General features: G+C 33.4%; 2 long non-coding RNA genes across 2 annotated transcripts in view; both read left to right on the forward strand.

The window, feature by feature from the left end:
* The window catches only part of LOC110597434 (uncharacterized), a 313,342-nt gene that overhangs the window by 89,293 nt on the left and 204,878 nt on the right, over window positions 1-19,171 (forward strand). The gene's annotated exons all lie outside the window — the stretch shown is intronic.
* On the forward strand, window positions 456-18,964 carry LOC144372282 (uncharacterized). The gene is made up of 2 exons (XR_013432302.1): window positions 456-7,609; window positions 10,078-18,964. It is a non-coding gene; the product is annotated as an uncharacterized LOC144372282 (long non-coding RNA).

Here is a 19,171-nt window from a genome sequence, read left to right on the forward strand (position 1 = left end):
AGAGTTATAAGATGAAAGTAGCTCTTTATAGTAAAACATATTGTAATTTAAAGAGTTTAATGTTGATTTAAGTATAGATGTATCAATAGAGCACAATATGTACTAAAAATATTGATTTTATATATTGGCTTTAATAATGTCTTACATATTACCCTGAATAAAATCAAAAAGGAAAGAAGAGAACTTGCAATAATTAGTTCTAGGACATTTAGTTATTTGGGGGAAATATCATTTTATCATTCCATATATCAAAATATATTTCATGAGATAAAAAAATTATGTAAAAATAAAATACTATGAGAAAATATATGTCTTTTACTATCTCTTAATAAGAAAGGACATTTAATTTTAAATACTTTGGAAGAATTTCATAAACAGGTAATAGATTTGACTGTAAAGAAATGTCAAATTTCACTGCAAAAGAAATAGCAAATCCAATTTGCTAATTAACTATTTCAAAAGATTGAATGTCTTCAAACACAAAGTAGATGAATCATTCTTTCAGAAACTAACAGTTTGACTTTTCATTTTATTGGATTTTCTCTCTGGTTGTTGAGAGACAAAGTTCTATCTCCTCAGTTATAAGTTCCAACTTTTTCTGATAGAAAATGTACAAGTCAAAATAGTAATTTTGATATCAGACTCAAGTAGGTACTAACATAACCAATCAATAAAATATTTTTCTCAAAAATTAACTTTGAAGCATCAAATTTGTAGTGTAGGGGCTGGGGATGTGAAGTAGCCCCCTCACCTGGCATGCGCAAGGCGCTTGGCTCGATACTCAGCACCACATAAAAATAAAGATGTTGTGTCCACCGAAAACTAAAAAAAATAAATATTAAAAAAAATTCTCTCTCTAAAAAAAAAGTGTATTTTTTAATTAAATTTTAGAAAAATCACCAATTTTTTAAACTATTCTTTTATCCAATCACTAGAAAATTTTTATGAATATAAGATTTTTAATTTCTAATTATTAGTATTTCTTGAAGTGTCTCTTCTTGGCATCTCTGTTAAAAAATCGGTAACCATAAATGCATATTTTTATTTTGTAATTCTCTATTCTGTTCCATTAGTTTGGGTGTTCTTTTTTGTAGGGGATGTTACCAAGGATTGAACTCAGGGGCATTCAACCACTGAGCCACATCTCCATCCCAATTTTTGTATTTTAGTGGAGACAGGGTCTCACTGAGTTATTTAGAACCTAATAGTTGCTGAGGCTGGCTTTGAACTCTCCATCCTCCTTTCTCAGCCTTCCAAGCTGCTGGGATTACATATGTGCGCCACCGTGCCAGGCCATTTTTTTTTTAAATATTAGCACCATGTGATCTTGATTACTATAGCTTTATAGGACATTTTGATGTCTCATGGCATGATACCTCTATTTTATTCTTTTTGTTCATAACTGCTTTGGCTATTCTATGACTTTTGTGGAGATGATATATATATATGTTATTTTGGCTATTTTATTCTGTGATGTCATTGAATTTTTAATAGTGATTGTTATCAAGTCTGTATATCACTTTGAGTAGTATGGACATTTTAACCATACAAATTCATCTAATTCAAAACACAAGATAACATTGTACCTTCTTAAATTTCTTCCATCTATGTTCTATAGTTTTCAGTATATATTTCTTTCACTTTCTTAGTTAAGTATACTCTTAAGTACTTTATTATTTTTCACAGCTATTGTAAATGGGATTATTTTACTGATTTCTTTCTCAGGTAGTTCATTGTTAATGTATAGAAATACTAATACTTGTATGTTGGATTTTTATTCTGCAACTTTACTGAATTCATTTATTATTTCTAATAGTTTTTTATGGAGTTTGGATATCCACATGCAGAAGAAAGGAAATGGACAACATATACAAAAATTTAGTGTGAAGTTGATTTAGGAACTAACTGTTGATCTAAAATCTTATAATCACTAGGGAAAGGCAAAGTAAAAACAATGAGATATCATCTCACTCCAATAAGAATGGTTAGCATAAAAAAAAGATAACAAGTGTTTGTGAGAATGGGGAGAAAAGAGGACACTTGCACACTGTTGGATGGAATGTAAATTAATTCAGACATAATAGAAAATAGTGTGAAAGTAGAAGTACCATATGGCCTATCAATTTTACTACATTTCTTTCACTTTCTTGGTTAACTATACTCTTAAGTACTTTATTATTTTTCATAGCTATTGATTGTAAATGGGATTGTTTTCTTGATTTCTTTCTCAGGTAATTCCTAAATCAACTTCACACTAAATTTTCTGTATATTGTCCATTTTCTTTCTTCTGCATCCAAAGAAAATGAAATCAATATATCAAAGAGAAATCTACACTCTCAAGTTTGTTGCAACATTATTCACAATCCACATAGCCATCATTAAGTAAATAAACAAAAAAATGTGGGATATATACAAAATACAATACTTAGAATAGAAAAAAATCTGTCTTTTGATGACTCTAGAGAACATTGTGTGTTAAATTAAATAAGCCAAGTACAAAGAGACAAACATCACATGATTTCACTATGTGTATATACAAAAAAGTTAAACTTATACAAGTAGAGAGTAGAATGATGGATATTAGGGGCTCTGATGGGGGTGAAGGGATCTGGATACTGATCAAGTGACACAAAATTTTATTTATACAAAAGAAATAAATGCAAGAGACCTAGTGTAAAACATGAGAAAATAGTTAATAATAATGTATTGTATTCTTGAAATCTACTACAGAAATTTTAAGTTTGCTCATCACAAAAAAAGAATCTGGGGCTGGGGATTGGCTCAAGCGGTAGCGCGCTCGCCTGGCATGCGTGCGGCCCGGGTTCGATCCTCAGCACCACATACAAACAAAGATGTTGTGTCCGCTGATAAATATAAAATAAATATTAAAATTCTCTCTCTCTCTTTCTCTCTCTCTCTCTCTCTCTCTCACTATTTCTTTAAAACAAACAAACAAAGAATCTGATAAGTATATAAGGTAGTACATATATTGATTAGCTAAATTTAACCATTTCACAACGTATTTACATTTTTAAAACATCACATTGCATATCATAAATATACACAATTGGCATTTATCAATAAAATATGAATAGGAAAAAAAGAACTATGATTTCTAACTTTCAGTCATGGAACTTTGATCTTAAACTGAAAAACCCCATATGTAATTTTCATTGTAGCAGGCCATGTTATTTGACAAGATGATTTCATATAGGGGACAAACAACAAGAAAACAGCTCTTTAGAAATAAGGCTCTTCTTTACTCAGGAAAACAAAATTCATCTGCTTGATTAAAAAAAAAGCAAAGAAAAAATGATTCCCAAACACAAAATAATTTATTTTTAAAACGATTCCATGTCAACAGAATTATTGTTCCTACACATTTTTTATTTAATGTCAGCATGCTCTTTCAACAGTTACCACCCTTTCTGTTAGAATTCTTATTTTTGGATGAATGATCAATTGCTTTATGTTGATTCTCCCCAGCAAGGTATAGGTTCACCCCAGCTGTAAAAATTTTCAGAACTCTAAACAAAGCTCCATAGGAAAAGTCAGGCTATGATCTTTCAAAGGTAAACAGTGTGACTCTGTAGGAGTCTACTTAGGAATTTGAGCAAGGGATTCTGTGAGAATAAAAAGTTTTTAGCTTTTATCACAGCAGAGTTGATACCAAAAAGTGATTAAAATGCTCATATAAATTACTAACTTTTAGACTGGACTTCTGATATCCTAAATTTATTTAATTTACCACCTTTTCTCCTATATATTATTAGCTAAACCGAGACAGAAATAACATGGGAAGTTTCAAGCCAGTTATTCAGGGAGCACCCATGTCAGTGCCAAATTTGGTATATACCTTCTAGCCTCTGATTCAAAGTTAGTAGTGCTGGGGGTATCCCTATAAGCAAATGTGGATAACACAGAGTTCTGCCAAAAATTGGATTTATTCCCTGTCATCTTCTCAAAAAGGACTGGAGTTTAATGTGTGGGAGTCTGAACACAGCAGAGAGTGTTAAAAATATCATATGTTTGCATAATTATCATCTTGTCACAGAAGTCTGAAGAAAATAAAATTAAACCTATTTCCTTGCAAGATTCTGCAAAGATTTATCCAGCTCTACCCTACTCTTCCAGTGGAAATGGATACTGCATCCTGAAGGGGACTCAAAAACACTCTATACCCAGATGACATCAGCAACAGAAATGTATCATCCTCCACTTGTGTTACTCATGCTACAGGGCAAGTTACCTAACTCCTTCTCACAAATGGCCTCTTTCTTTTGCCTTTTGCCAAGTCTATCATAAAAGGATATCCGGCATTAAAAAATGAAACTTCATTTCAGAAATGGGTATATGTGCTGGAGCAGAGATTTTTGCCCCCTACTTTCCTTTCTCTCTCTCTTTCTTTCTTTCTTTAAGGAACATTCTTGTCCTCCAGAAGAAGCCAACCTGAGTCACATGTCCCATCATTTCTAGCAGTGCTGTGTGGTCATGTGATGGGTTCTTTGCTAACAATATTTGAATAGGAGCAACATGCATCAGTTCAACCTTCCCACTTGAAAAAAGAAAAGAAAAAAATACCTTCATTTTCCCATACATCACAGCCTAGAAGGAAAGATGGCTGTGAGCCAATGCCCTCCTGGCCATTGAAGTTCATCTAGGGAATAGCTGAGTAACAATATATTTAGAACCTGGGGTCTTAAAGGACTCAGCAGTGTCCCCCAGGTGTGTTATACTGGGTATCTATTCCATTTGAGCCACTGTGTTTTGGTCTCTTTGTCATAACATCAAATTGGAATTTTGTTCATGTGAAAGTAAAATGAACAAATAATTTTTAAAAAAAACCAGAACTTCCTGCACCCCATTCCAAACATTATTTTAATGTGTTGAAATGCTGCTGGTGAGAGCCTTACCAAGGTATGTGGCAAAAGAATATGATGGGACTAGTGTTTCTTCTCTTTCTGAACAAAGAAAAGCTGCTTTGTGATATGTGTCTTGAGCCACCAGGCTTAAACAAATTCGCAGTATTTAGGCTGCTGTCCTTGGGCTCCATGGCATTTGTTTTTCATCATTTCATGACCTCATTGGAGTTGTTTGAAGCTTTTTTCATGCTTTCTTGCACTGAATATTATTTCTGCCTGTTTGATTATCACCACAGAACATGCATTTGTGTGTCTGTTTATTATCTGTTCTCTGCATGTCTGACCAAGGGCAATCAAGCAATAAAAGTATTATTTTACTAATATTTACCAGATTTCCTGACATTTTATAGATCTTCTGAAGTTCTCCCATTAGAATAATGCTCAGCATACGACACCTACTGTGACAACGTGTTTGCAGGTGTTACCTGAGGTGCTGTAACTCAATTATATATGTTCCTATCACTGATGTAAGCTTTGATGATAATATTCTACAACCTGGATTAATTACAAACAAGAAGATCATTCTTCTCCTTTAGTCTTTAATTCCCTTAAAAAAAGATAAAAATTAAAGTTTCAATAAAATAATGGGCAATTTGAGAGGGAGGGTCAATAAAAGGAAACTGGATAACAGGCACCAAAAGACATAGATAAAAATTCTGGTGTCCCATAGCACAAGGGATGACTATAGTTCACAACAACCTAATATATTTATTTTATGAAGATCTAGAAGAAAGGAGCTTCAAGGCTCAAACATAAAGAAGTGATGAGGAGAAGGAATGCTAATTACCCTGATGTGATTAGTGTGCATTACATACATGTGTTGAAATATCACACTGAACCCCATTAATATGTAAAATTAATAAATGTCAATCAATCAATAAAATATATATGAAAATAATGTGCAACTTCATCAACAATGTTTAACATTATATCTATGATTTCTAATTCTTACAACTGGGAAAAATAACCTTCATCTTTGGTCTCACAAATTAGAGTATTTTGAAAGGGAGATGAATTTTAAAGATGATCTGATAGAGCAGGTATGAAATTGTGCTTCTGGTGCTCTACAACTCCGCAGAAGTAGCTTAGGGTATTGCCTGCAGTGGGATGGAGGGTGGAGATTGAATGGGAAGAGCAAGTCTCCTCATCCTGCTTCAAGGGGAGAAGTTTTTCTTTCCTCTTTTAATATGTTAGGTTTCAGTCTGAGATTTCATTTTTAAAAGGGGCCTCTTAATAAATGTTTGAAAAGCATTGATATAGTCCAAAGCAGATGAGAGAATTAGCTTAAAAATGTAAAATTTATAGAAGATCAGAGAGAGCTGACTGGTGGTGAAGCTCAGATGAGATGCTGGTCTTCTGACATCTGGTCCAGAATTTTTATGCCTAAAATACAGAAATTTATTAATAAAATGTGGGCACCCAACCACACCAGAGTTAAACTGACATAGCTGCTCATAGGTGCACATGTGACTATAAGAGCATCAATATCAACTTCAAATTTCTAACATCCTTTTAGCTTATATTTTAGAATAGTTCTAAATATATTAATACCCTATTTATGAGCCCAGTAATTAAGATGCTAATGTTAGTATTTTTCCATTGTTTAAAAAGCAACATTTTTATTAGAAAGATATTTATGATGTGACATAAAGAACAGGACATCAAGTTGGGAAATGATTCAAACAGCACCCTGCAACCAAAGAAATAGCTTTGGGTCCTCACCTCACCTTGACAGAACTCAAGTTTCTTAGCTTTTGGTGAAGTTAGTCTGTACAATTTATGAGGTTTCTTTAGCTTGGAAAATCTCAATTTGATTTTCCAAGTGAATTCTGTTTATCATTACATCAAAGAATAAAATATATAACTACTCATCTCTATCTCTCTGTGTGATTTATGTATGCATTAGCATATGCCTGCTAATGAGTGAAATCTTGGGCTTCTCATTTTATAGTTCTAGTTTATGTTTTCCCACTTTTTAGACTAAACAGTTACTTATATACAGTAAATTCACATCTTAAGTATATGGTTCTGTGAATTTTGACAGACAGTTTTGTTATCATAGATATCAACATATGTAACAGTTCTATCATTCCCCAAAGTTCCCTGTGGCCCTGTATAGTTGACCACATCACATTTCTTTTCCCGGGCAACTGTTGCTCTGTTTTCTGTCACTGTAGTTACACCACTGGAAGGTTTTGTATTTTAAATCTTGAGCCTGCTTATTTTCTTTCTTTTTTTTTTCTAGGATTCTGAAAGTTGAATAATATACACTGAGCCAAATCTGATAGTTGTCTTATATAAGTTATTTAATTTTAATATCACCTTTATAATGCAAGTGCCCCTGAGCCAATTTTATTTATGAGAAAACTGAGACTCATAACAAGAAGCCGTTTTTTAGGTTCATGCAGCTAGTTAATGAGGGAGCTCAGCACCTTAATGTCCATTGCACTATTGGTCCTGGTTCAACCCAATTCCCTGATTTCTTTTATGTAAGACAAAATAAATTTCTACTTGTTAGAGCCTCTGTTAGCTTTAATTTTCTATTAAGTGAAATCATTTTCTATTAAATGTAGCCTCATTTCTTTGGAGTTCTACTTTTTGCATCACCCTCTTCTCAGAACCTGTACTGCTGACCTCTACCGTGACCCTCTCTAAGCCAGGGAGAGATCATAGATTGTGCCCACAGGTAATGGTGTATTCTCAAATTCATACTTTTAAAAACTTCATGCAAACTCTTTTCAATTAGTTCCAAACCCAGAGGACAGAAATGATATTTATCAGAGAATTTGGAGACCCTAAAGTTCAACATTCATGTGGATTTCAAATTTACCAATGACAGCCTGTTCTTCAATTCAACTTGTGCTACATAGGATTTTCAAAAACTACTTAGTCCTGCTTTAGTACACACATCAAAGATCCATTTTACACCATACTCACATTTACAACAGTAGATTTGCTTTATAAATTCACCTCTGAAGTACACACATAAAAATACAGTCTATTTCAATCATAAATGCAAGGTCCAGAGGCCAAGTCTGCATATATTTTTATGGAAGATATTGAAAAAGCACAATTAATGCATCAACCACTAGGTAAATAGTACCTAAGCAAGCTACTTGTATGAATACCTTAAAAATTAAGGAAAAGTGTCAATTTTTAAGTGTTAGAACCACTAACTTGGGAAGGAAAAATAATGTTATCTGATATTATTAGATGATAACATTATTTATCTTATAGAAATAGAGAGGAGGTCATATTATGCATATTTCTGAGAAATGGATTTCTCTGCTTTTAGTATAGAAAAAATTGTATTTGTGTGTGTGTGTGATCAGTAGTTTTGTTTTTAGCTTATAACCTTTTTGACTGTTGAACTTGGTTAGATTTTCCTCTTTCTTTGACTCCTAAAACTTGGGGACATATTTATGAAACCCTTTTAGAAAGTCTGTATCAATCTATGACATACATTTCTTGTGCTAACATCATTCCAGAGGCCAGCTTTTCTTCCTCAATCTTATTTTCCTTTTTTTTCTTTGAAGTTATTTTAAATCTTTAATGTTTTTAAATATAGATATTACTGAACTGTTTCTGATGCCAATTTGGAACAATGTCAGTTCCAATTTAATTAACTAGTACATTATGCTAGTATTTGGCATGTTTAATTATCCATCAAGACACAAATATAATACAATTATTAATATGGAGTGAGAATCATAATTATATTACCTTCTTATCTCTGAGATAAGTAAGCATAGGGCATTGCAATTAATCAGGTTTATTATTTTAAATATGTTTGTAAAGACTTTGGGCAAAAGATGCATAAATTCTGCTTAACTCAGAGAAAAATAAAGACATAAGAAAGAAATAATGCCAAAGGTTCAAAAAATCAGAAACCTGATATTATGCATTTACTTCAAACTAACACATTAGTTGTTCATCAACAGGATGAAAGTTAATCAGCTTTATTATTTTAAAAGTATAGATATACTTAACTATAGCCATATCAATATGCTTTGGTTGGCTCAATTTCTTATTTTAGATGAACTCAAATTAAGAGCCAATACATCTGCTATAATATTAGTGTGGATATATGAATCTATATAACAATATTTTAAATAGAATAAAATAACAAATCAAAATTCTTAGTTTGGGGAGAGTTTTCACTGATAATACAGAAAAAAAAAGAAGGAAAATATTTAACATTTTTTTTAGAATTATTTGCCTTTATTAGGTCCCTAAGCAATTTTACTCTAAATCTTTCTAATTTATGTAAAGACTTTCAATATCATTAGACAGTTTAACTGAAATGCTAATTTTTAAATGCCTCTTCTTTCCAAAAGGCATTTGGTTTAAATAAATATGGTCACCCTAAGTATGATGAATTTTCATAATTTCCAAGAACAGTTCACAGTATGGGACATTTTAAATCCTTTGTGTTTTTAAATGTAGATAATATTGAACTGTGTCTGATACTATTTTTGGAGCCAGAATCCAAACCTAAAATGGGCACGATTTTGTCTCTGAGAATCAAATTAATAATAGAAAAAGGGAAAGAGAGGCTCACTTTCTGAATATTATGCTAAACATATTCATAAACTATCATATAAATTATCTAGGCTTAGGTGCTATTCAGGGATTTCTGTAAAAAGTGCCTGAAAATAATTCTGGTGAGAATTAAAATCTACTAAGTCACTCCTTCTATGTGTCTCAGAAACTATACTAGACACTTTTTTAAAATTATTTCATTTATTACTCAAAATGGACTTGGAGCTACTTTTACTACTTCCACCATTTTACACATGAGGAAATCAAAGTGCAGAGAAAAAGCAATTTACTCAAGTTATACAGCTAGCAAGTCATTGGGCCAGAATCCAACCCTAAAATTGACACATGGGCTGGAATTCTCTATGACTAGTTATGCTGGTATCCCATGAATACATGAGATGTTCATAAGTGGAATCACACCACCAGCTAAGACCTATCTCACCAGCCAACAACAACTCCAAGCCAAGGTACTTCTAAATAATCCCAGGATTCTATCCTTCAGAAAACCATTCTCTCTGTTTTTGTTTAACTAACATGTAGTGGACATTTTGTAATCCTTTACCTACCCTCTTCTCTTCCCCTACTTAAATAGTTTCTGATTTAAATTTACAGATTCATGTGACTCTGATGAAGCTGATGCCACCTTCAGAATTAAGAATGGAACACAGGATGTAAGATCAATTTGTTCAGTGCATTGCTCTCTTTTGATCATAAGATTGGCACAAAGAGGATCAAGTGACAAAATCAGAAAGACTCAGGAGTTATAGGCAGAATATGGAATGTAGACTCTTTTTCATATTAGATATGAACAAGAACATGAACTGGCATGCATTTAGTAACCTTACAGATAATGGTAACACCACAGAATGCAGAGCTAAGAAATGGGAAGAAACTGAGGCATTTAATAGTCCACTGGCACAAACTTCATCTGTCATTGGCTTTTCAGTTATGTGAACAAAACAATTTTGTATATTGTTTAAATAAGTTTGTTAGGTTTCTATTATTACAACTGAATTCACCTGAATTAATATATAGGGAATTGGACCTGCAAGGTGGCTAGGTCTCAGAAGGATATTTAAAGAATTGAGATAAATAACATATCTCAAATTTGCCAAGGACTGGCAAGATTACAATGTTTTCTACATCATTGACTCCCTCAGTGCAGTCAGCTGCCTATAAAACTATTTTTAAAGCTAAATTTCTTATTGTCTTCTATCTTTCAAAGGATATTTCCATATCTTATAGCATTCTCACCTCATAACAATGCTATGAGATAGGTATTATTCCAGATTTATAGATAAAAAAGCTGAGGTGATTTTCCCAAGATAATAAATCTATCAAGTATCTGAGAATAAGGATTTAAAACCAAATCTTCTGAATCAAATCCTTTTTTATTTCTGCTACCCCAAGCAAAACTGGATTTCACCTACACATAAAACTGAATGATGGACCTTAGTTCTCTAAGGTAACTGGAAACCATGGCAGGTGCCATCATTGTATCAGCACTTTGTAATGTTTCCTGGGAACACAACACATAAATGATGCTTTTAAAAGAAACATGTACTGAAATCTCTATCCTACCTTTAATACCTACTAAAAGCCTTAGATCCTACCCTTGAATGACCTAAGTGGACCTTGTCTGGTTTCATCCACAGTAATCCTCTCACCAGTGGATTCTTCATACACATAAAAGCCTCTTTGACAATCCGTGTTTTTGCTAGTCCCTTCCATAAAATAGAAATATCTCAAATTTCCAAATAAGAATGATACTAACAATTTTAAAATAACATTTTATGCATATCAAAATGAATGATATAGGTATTATTACAATGATTGAGATGTAGGGAAAGAGATGAAGGTTTACAGAAAGTAAATGAGTTTCCCAAGGTCACCCCATATGTCAGAATCTAAAGACTGTGCTTTTAAATCTCTCTACTATAATTACACACTTTGTTATTATTGCCCAAGCAACAATGCATTAGAACTTTGTCCTACAAGAACTGGCATTCTGTTCTCTCACTGCCTAGATCAGCATTCTTATTGTAAGATCACACTAACTAGTTTCTACTGTTCTTATTCTCTGCGAAACCAAAATTTACTTTTTTTCCTCATGACTATGATGAGATTTGTAATAGGTGATAATAGGTAATTACATTAATTAGTCACCACAAATGGGTAGAAATTTATTGTGCAACAACTTTAAAGAACATATTTTTACAAATATACATAGATGTTATAACACATTAACATATTAATTATAAAGTTATTATGGGACATAATACATGCTAGAAAATTAAATATGTTAGTGGGACTGGAGGCAATAGGAGTCAGGAATAGGCCAGTATTTTAAGTAAACTGCATTCTGGTGTTTGTAAAAACTGTGGCATGAGCCTTTATGTAAGTCAGTTCTAGCTATTGCCCATTCATCACTAGTTATAAGAATAACTCAAGTAGAATTGTAAAGACAAAAAAACTTTAGCTTAACGTGCCTTCCCCCCAAAAATATAAAGTATTGTCATAGGATTTGCATGGGCCTAATCTAAGAGCTCAGTTGTCTGCCTGCACTTCATTACACCACAAACCTGCAAAAAATAAACAACTTTGTGATCTTTTACAGGTTTACTGATTTTGTGAGAAAGTAAGCAGGATTAAGTGAAAGATATTCTAAGATTAAATATTTAGAATTAATGGTCTGTAAAATCTCAAGTTCTATACTATAGAATGATATTGCAAATCACTTTTTAGATTTCTTCTGCTTTTGCAAAATTTTTATTCAGTCCATAATATTTTAGTGTTCTGTCCCTATATCCTAAAAACATTTTGACCCCTCAGAGGCAATCTCTTCATTTCTGTCACAGCTTTTCAAATTACTAAGCTAAGAACACATCTTGTAGCTATGGGACGTAGATCCCCAGGAAAATGGAAGAAAAGCAAAATTCATTCCATTTAATTTTAATGTAATGCTTTAGTCATTTTCGGCCTGTAGCCTTGATTTTCATTGGCTTTTTAATGAGATTTGTATCCTTGCCCATTCTTTTTGCTAAAGCTTATTTTTATGAAAATGCTAGTAATGCTAGTATTCAGCAGGCCATTCCTGTAGATAGACACAGCATCACCAAGAAGGGGCACTGTCTAATCCTTGAAGTAGAGGACAGTTTCCATCAATAGATGACTTATACCCAGATCAAATTCAGGCAAAAGGTGCTGAAAGAGTTCCAGAAAGCCTAATTTTAGACATCACAATAGGCATGATGCTATTGTTTGCAAATTCTGCAAGTTATTCTGTATAGTTGGGCAGTTTTACAAGTCAAAATACCCTTCAAAAATTCACTGTGAAATATATGCCTTCTTGTACACTCCACTGAACTGAATTTTAGGATTTTCTGAGGTCTTAACCATCCTATAAGACTTGTTTAAAACCTATGACATCAAGTTTGTCCAGAGGATTTAAACTCTTAAGAGTCAGGGAAGCATAATTTTCAGACAGAGATCAAGCAATAAAACTGGCACTCTGTATCATTCAAAAAGACACTCAGGTATTATATTTGATGATGCCTCTAAGGTTACTTGGGTTTATTTGGAGCATCTCTATCATGTCTAGGACTTGTTTCAAAAAGTGTGAATTATTTACCTGCTTGCTCTAAGGTGTTCAGAAACCTGTTCTTAAAATGTCTTCTTTCCCTAATACCTAGTAATACCTTTTGATTCTTGATATTTTTATTATACCATGGACAAGGAGAGATATTTTGAGGGAAACAGATGTCTAAGCCATGGTTTAATACTGACAGTGCTGCCTCCCACTTCTCTCAACCCCATTTCTCTCCCCACCACTGCTACCATCCTCATCCAAGTGACCAGGATTGTTCACTCATACTTTGCAGTATTTTTATAACTGAACCCCTTTCTTCTAATTACATCCACTTTTCACTCTGAAAGTGAATTTAAGATAAGAGTTGTGTCACGTTGTGTATGCTCTCTGTGAAGGCATTTCCCTAGCTTTTTATTTTCCTTAGGATAAGGTAAGAATAAACCTGAATACATAATGAAGCCTAAGAGGGTCAAGCTCTGCCTACATTCCATCATAGAAGGCAATTGTTACATAGTGGTAATTATTTGACAATTTAAACACATTTAAATATCAAAAATATAGAAAATATGGTAAATGAAAAAATATATACACTTGTTTATAACATTTACCATGATAGGAGCTTGCAGGACTGAATGGCAGTTGCTCTGGGTGAGTCAGGGAACAAGTGGTGAGTGAATGTGAAAGCTGAGGGCAATACCACATACCATTCTAGACTTAGCACTGCAAACTTAGGTTGTACTGTGTTTATATTTTTATTTCTTCAATAATAAATGAACTTAGCTTATAAATCCTTTTTTTACTTTATGAACAGAAAAAAAATGTTTTGACTCTTTGGCAATAAAACAGCTCAAGATACAAACACATATTTTTTACCACTTAACTTTTTTTGTGATTGGTTAAAAACAAAACTCAAGCACACACATTAGCCTAGAATTACCCAAAGGAAGGACCTACCACATTACAATCTTCCAGCTTTGTGTCTTATCCCACTGGAAGATTGTCAGGTGCAATAATATGCATGTGGCTGTCATCTTCTATGATATCAGAGACTTCTAGAACATTTCCTGAAGTGCTTGCCTGAAGGTCTTCTTGTGGACATGTCACTCTTCTCAGAATATATCTGTGGTGGTTTGCTTGTTGTTGTTGTTGTTTTTTCATTATGAATTTGCCTATGAGCAGATAATGCACTATGACTATTCCTCTCTATTAATGAATACCTTCAGTTACCGGAGGGATGCTGTGTTTTTACTTTTTAAGAAGTTCGTTTAAGTACACAACAGCTTCTTTTGAACCCTTCACTGCGAATTTTCTTGGAGTTCTTCTACAGTTTTCATTTTTCTTGTCTCTTCAGCTATTGTTTCCTTTTGCAGTTCTAACAACTACTCATTCATCATTTAATTAGGAACCTGTTACACTCATCCCCATACACACTCAGGTTAATTAGCCATCTCAATCAACCACAGCCTTGTTGATTTTTGCAATCGCCTCATGCTTGGCAAATGCATTGAATTCATGAATAAGCTTCCTGTATGCCTTCTTCTAAATGCCATTTATGCACTCCTTGTGAACCTTAAGCCCAACCAAGGTTCTTGATGAAGGCATAAATATTATACTCCTTCTCTTACTGAGTTAGTGTTTTCCTCAGTTGCAACAATCCAAAGTCCTCAGGAGGTAGCAGGCCTTAAAAACTGGTATTAATCCATTATTTATATTAATAAGTGATGTATAGAGGGAGAAATACCATTTTGATATTAGCATAAAGATCATCAAGAAAGGGAGGTTGCACATTGGCAGTAATAAACAAAATCTTAGAAGTATGTTAGTATTCAATAGCTCTTTCACTATTTACTGGCATATTAATTCCCAAGGAAGAGGAGTTGGGGTATCCATGACATCTTCCTGTTCCTGCAGTATGCTGGCAGTGTCCATTTTTTTACATGCTTCATGGTCCTGGGGTTCTCACCATGCCAGGTGACAAAGAGTTCAAATTTGTAACCTGCACTATTGCCCCTGCCCAAGCAAGATTATTATCTTGACCTCAAGGCTGAGAACCTGACATAGACTTGGTCTCCTTATGGATTAAAGTCCTTTCAGGCATCAATTTCCAAATAGGGAGGTTCTATTTATGTTGAATATTTGTTTGAGCAAGTAATTTTCATCCACAAACAATTTAACAGGGATTCCCCAAAATTCTTCAGGTGCCTTCATATTAGCAATCATAGTCTCACAACTTACTTTCACATTGTGAGAAATAATGATACTGGAAAGGTTTAAACCACACAAGGCTATAAGTAATTCCAATACCATAGTTGCTCCAGCCATTTCTTTGAAAATAACAAGCAAACTTTTTTGGGGGGGCATGATCATCATGGTAGTGAGGGGGATATGCTTCTATATCTGTTCTTCAATCCAGGTCTTGGAAGTTTTCCTGTATCTGATACAGGTCTGTCTCTAATGTTTCTTCATCTTGTTTATTTTGATGAATCAGATCCTTTAACAGCTTCTGTCACTTTGCTCTTATGGTGAAATGGGACATGGCTGACTGGCAAGCAATAACCACCACTGATTTTCCACCTTCCTAGTCCCTAACCATTTTTCATTTCATTTTCAGGTCAATCACTCAATGCGACCTCTTAATGGCAACATTAGCAGTGTGTTTTCTATGCTTAAGGGTGATCAAAAAAAACACCAGATTAAATCAAGCACAGGAGAAAATGATGCAATCAAGAGGTGTAATAAACAGGCTGCTACCAGTGTAACACACCATAGTGTTTCATAGTAAAATTTTCCTTTATCAGGAATACTCTCTAAATTAAAAATAAACAATATAGTATAATAAATACACAAATCAGCAACCATCATTCATTTTCAATATCAGATAATGTAAACTACATACAATTCTGCATGCTAAATATAGTTTGAAACAATTGACAATAAATTAGGTATGTTTACACTGGCATCCCCACAAACATGTGAGAAAATCCATAGCATTACAAAGTTATGATGCCTATGAGGTTGCAGTGGCCAAGAAATCACTAGTGTCAGCACTTCTTCAGCTCCATTATGGAGGGACCACTATGGTATCTGCAGTCGATTGTTGATTGAAATATCTACATGTGGTACAACTGTACATACTTGGATTTTACTTTCAAGAGATACATATTAACATTAAAAACTTATACTGGAGTCAGATGGGGCACAATTAATCATTTTTCTGTTATATAAATGACCTATAAGTCATGTCACTTGAATCTTCATTAACTGTAGGATGTAATTTATTTAAGACTGATTTGTTCATAGTTATTTAAATACTATTGGATTAAATCTATATTTATATATATACCCCTAGCCCTAAAATATAATTAAAAATTTTTATATTAATTTACCATTAAAAATGTAGAATCATCAGTAAGTTTTCATAAGCCATTTATATTTCCACTAGCTATTAATGGGCATTTTAATGATACTGTTAAATTGAATACAATAATCAATGCCAAAATGTAGAATTATTCAAATAATTTGAAACAACACTTTCCAAAACAGGTGGATATTTTAAATCTCAAAAAATTAAGTCTTGTTGGGCACAGTGGGACACACCTGTAATCCCAGTGGCTTGGGAGGCAGAGGCAGGAGGATTGCAAGTTCAAAGCCAGCCTCAGCAACTTAACAAGACCCTAAGAAACTCAGTGAAACTCTGTCTGTAAATAAAATATAAAAAAAATGTCTGGGAATGTGGCTCAGTGGTTAAGCACCCCTGGATTCAAGCCCTAGTAACAAATATATATATGAAAATAAAATGACCAAACATATGCCTTCCAACCACTTCCTGTAGAGCTGGTGAAAATGGAAGAGTAAGGAAGATTAGATCTTTCATCACATTTTTTAACTCATTAAATGCTGAAGACATTATTGTACACTTACAAAAAATAAGGATACTTTTAGGCTCAAGTGCAAGATCAGGGTGTCCACAAGTTTAATTGTCTGGTTAGGGCTTCTCTTGACTTCTAAAATGTCACTTTGATACTACATCTTTGGAGGGGAGGAGGAAGACAGAAGGCAGACAAATTTAGAACAAGTAGAACACTGTGCAAAAGTCTCTTTTGTATGGACTGTCATCACAGTCAGAAAGAAGGTGCCCATGTAGGCTAATCACCTCTTAAACACCCACCTGTCAATACCAGCACACTGGCCATTAAGTTTCAAGGTCTGAATTTTAGAGGGGATGAATTCAAATATTAATTTAGGAAGACAAAAATATTCAAAGCATGGAATGATTCTTTTGCATTCAAATCATGTTTACAATGCATGTTAGTGATATGTAACTTATTTTACCATAAAATAAATTTATCAGAGTTTATTTAAACAATTGCTCTTCATATTATTCTGTTTCTACCTTTTGTACTATTTCATTATACACCCAAAGTTTGTGCTTACTACATAAATATATTTCATGTTGTTATCAACTAAAAATGTACTGCTCTAAGAAATATCAAAATAAATTATAACAGTGCCATTCTAAAGCTTGTTCAGAGATCATCAATAGAAAACATTGTTTCTTTGACTTTGGAGAGTAATACATATAATTTGCTGAATTTTAAGAGTCAATTATTTGCAATAAAGTATTCTTTTATTAGTCACTTCCAATTCCCTTTGAAACATAAAAATGAACTCATGTTTACACATGTCTAGAACATCTACTTCTAAGGATGGTCATAGACAATGTATTTTGATAGACCCTTCAACTATAATAGAAATAGATTAACATTAAACATAATGGCAAAATACCACTTCTTTTGAGCTTACAATGGTTAAAAAATAAAACAGGAAAAGGCTCTTTATAAAAGCATGAACACAGTTTTTAAAAAACCTTCCCACTTTCTACTGCAGAAAACATAAATTACATACTTTGCAACCAGCTGTAATGGTAGGCATAGGCAGCTGGTCCAATTTACTGTATAGTACTATTGTACATATTGTTTGCACAAATTACTTATAATTTCTAGAAGTGCATCTTTGCAGTTTGATATTTTTAAGCAGCACTCCAACAACTTGAAAAGTTGTAGACTTTTGGAGAGGCTAATTCTGAAAAGGCTTTACCATTGCTGAGTGTGTTTTTCCACATCATGGTTCACAATAGTCTATTTTATATGTTCAAAAAAGTAAACAGAAATGCATGATGTTTTCCATAGCCTTTAGGAAAGGAAAAATCTTAGTAAAATTTTGATTATTTTTATGTTCTGATTCTTGAAGTTATATCTTTTAGTTGTGTCCAAAGAAAAGTATATCTTTACCTCAAAAATCTGTCATTATCACAATAAGAAAAAGTAATTCAAATCTTCAGAAACAATTGAATCTGGGTCATTTACATTGAAAAATAAATTTGAGGGCTGGGGATGTGGCTCAAGCGGTAGCACACTCGCCTGGCATGTGTGCGGCCAGGTTCGATCCTCAGCACCGCATACAAAACAAAGATGTTGTGTCTGCCGATAACTAAAAAATAAATATTAAAATTCTCTCTCTCTCACACTCTCTCTTTAAAAAAAAGAAAAATAAATTTGGGTACAGAGTTATTAAAAGACAACTGTTTATTTTTTCAAACCACTGGTGGATAGACAAGCTCTGGATTAAAATCAAAATGTCACTTTACACACTATGAAATTGTAAAGGGATTCTGAATAAAAAAAATGTTTCTCTGAATCTGAATTTCTCTTTTTGTAGATGCCAATGTGAAAGACAAAGAAAGTATCATTAAAAATCCCTATTCATGGGCTGGGGATGTGGCTCAAGCGGTAGCATGCTTGCCTGGCATGCATGCGGCCCCGGTTTGATCCTCAGCACTACATACAAACAAAGATGTTGTGTCAACTAAAAAACAAATTAAATTCTCTCTCTCTCTCTCTCTCTCTCTCTCTCTCTCTCTCTCTCTCTCTCTCTCTCTCTAAAAAAAAGAAAGAAAGAAAAAAGAAAAAAATCCCTATTCTCCCTTTTAGTCCATTTCTACTGAAAGTCAGGTGTTCTAGAATGGCTTCTTCTGAGATGTAGAAATCCTGTTTTCTGGATTCTGTAGCTCTTTGCCAGTCTTCACAATGCTGCCACAAATTACCACTTGGACTCATG

The sequence above is a fragment of the Ictidomys tridecemlineatus genome (assembly GCF_052094955.1).
Source record: "Ictidomys tridecemlineatus isolate mIctTri1 chromosome 8 unlocalized genomic scaffold, mIctTri1.hap1 SUPER_8_unloc_1, whole genome shotgun sequence".
Classification (NCBI taxonomy): domain Eukaryota; kingdom Metazoa; phylum Chordata; class Mammalia; order Rodentia; family Sciuridae; genus Ictidomys; species Ictidomys tridecemlineatus.